Below are 2,215 nucleotides of genomic sequence, written 5' to 3'. Positions count from 1 at the left end.
TATATAAACAGGTAGCAAAGTGGAATGTTTGAGATTAGGTAGTAATAGGCTTGAACAGGTCAATAATTCATGACGATATTGATTTTGAACCCGCAAATACCATTTATTACATTTCAGCAGTTTAATGGAAGGTTAACTCATTATGCTTAACAAAGCTCTGAAATGTTTGCTCATGGTTTGCTGGGACCATCTGGTGGTTAAAGGGTACAGTTACAGCAAAACAATATTTTCTCCCTTTACCAGTCGGCAAGAATAAGAGATGCAATCGGTTTTCATGGAATAAGCATATACAAGGATTGTAAACTGTTTAAAAAATAATAATTCTAATAGGAGTTAATGAAAGAAGTCTTAAGAAAAAGTGTGTCTACTTTGTTTATACCCATTCTACAACGTTACAATCAAAAATACAATGCCATTTTATTAAAGCAAAACATTTTAACAATTCTGGCAAAATTTCAGACCGCTAACATTCAAACTAAATCATCCATCCCTGGTCTACGGCTCGTCATATCACATAAGAAACACATGTAATGCCCCCTTTGGGCCATAAGGGTGCTCAAGGGTTAATGGCTATTGCTTTATGGAAATGTATTTGCTCCTATATTTTAATAAACTGTGCACTTTTGTGTTAAGTCGTCCTATCCCTGGGAAATATACACTGCAGACAAGTGTGAAAACACAGACAGGAAGCATGCTCACAAGGTGGTTCAGCGAGAGCCCCCAATCCCCCGAAAATGAACATATGAACTCTGTCAAACTATCCGAAACATGCTTGAAGACAAACAAAATCTCATGCACGTTCTCTCCACACTCAGACAGGCAATATAGCAAGGTTAGTTGTTGTAAAAGTGCGGATTAGTCGCAGTTTCACAAAGTTGATTTTATTTGCCATTTAGTATTGGGATATTTTCTTATTTTTGCAATTCAAAAGACACTTAAGTTCACAGTGCGGAATGACAAAACACTGACAGGATAAACACGCATTATATGGGAACAATTGAAAATAATACATCTGTACAAAAGGTCAAATAAAAGTGCAAAAAACATTAACTGTAAGTAGCCTCTGTGCTAATTATGACGACTTTGTAATCTTACAATAACAAAAGACATTGGTAGCAGCAAAAAGAAAATAAAAAATAACGTGAACCAGTTCTGAAACATCATAAAGTCAGTTTAAAGTTATTATGGCAGCAAATGGAAATCAATTAAAATGTAGAACTTAATACACACTGTCACACACACACACACACACACACACACACACACACACACACACACACACACACACACACACACAGTCACAGTTAACAGGTGCCAAGGACATTGTGGTGGGAGTCAAGTTTAAGCTGAGTACCAAAAACAATACAAAATTCGCATAGTGGACAGAAAACGCTAACGAGCTTACAAACTGCACATGCAAACACAAACATTTATAGACACGCAATTAACCCTCACTAAGACAATCAAGGGTGTAATTTTTTTCTCTATGATTTCCTACCCTTTGGTGAGAAATCTAATGTTAGCCCTAATCCTCCCTTCATGGAGGAGTGGTGTCAGTGAAGCCACAAAGAGACCCAATAGAGACTTCTCTCTCTCTATTCACATCAGGTAGAAAAGCTGACAAGAACAGTCAACAATGGATAGTTGTGTGAAGCAGCGCTGAGTCCGAATGATGGCGAAAAACATTGCTGGCCCTGGTTATCTTATAGCTAAGCAAAGATTTGGTGGCAACAGATGAAGTAATCCTTATTGAATGCTATTCCCCTGGAAAAGTCAGCAAAAAGTAGTAATAGTCTTGTCTCTAACTGCATGCAAGAAGTTGTAAAAAGTCATACAGTGCCACCCACAGTCAGTTCCAAGTACTGCATGAGCAGCATCGTGTGCAATAAGAGTTTAGTGAGTCTGTAAATGTCTGATTGGTCAAGCTACTCTTACAATTAAGAATCCTGATAAAATCTCCTTCCAACCGAGTAACAGACAGACAAGTCCGTGGCTTTTATTCCCTGCCTTATTGATGAAGTCCCTCCCTCTCGTTCCCTGAACCTTCTCTTTGCCGGTCTCTGTCCCTCCCTCGTACTTTTCCTGTATCTATCCCTCCAACTCGTCTCTAGGTCCCTCTCGCTGTCCCTACCGGTTAGTTTTTCTGTGTCGGGTCCCTGCCTAGTTAATCTAGAGGTGTCCCCCCTGTCCCTCCCATACCCCTCCCGCCCACCCT

The sequence above is a fragment of the Nerophis ophidion genome, linkage group LG20 (assembly GCF_033978795.1).
Source record: "Nerophis ophidion isolate RoL-2023_Sa linkage group LG20, RoL_Noph_v1.0, whole genome shotgun sequence".
Classification (NCBI taxonomy): Eukaryota; Metazoa; Chordata; class Actinopteri; order Syngnathiformes; family Syngnathidae; genus Nerophis; species Nerophis ophidion.
This window is presented reverse-complemented; position numbering follows the sequence as displayed.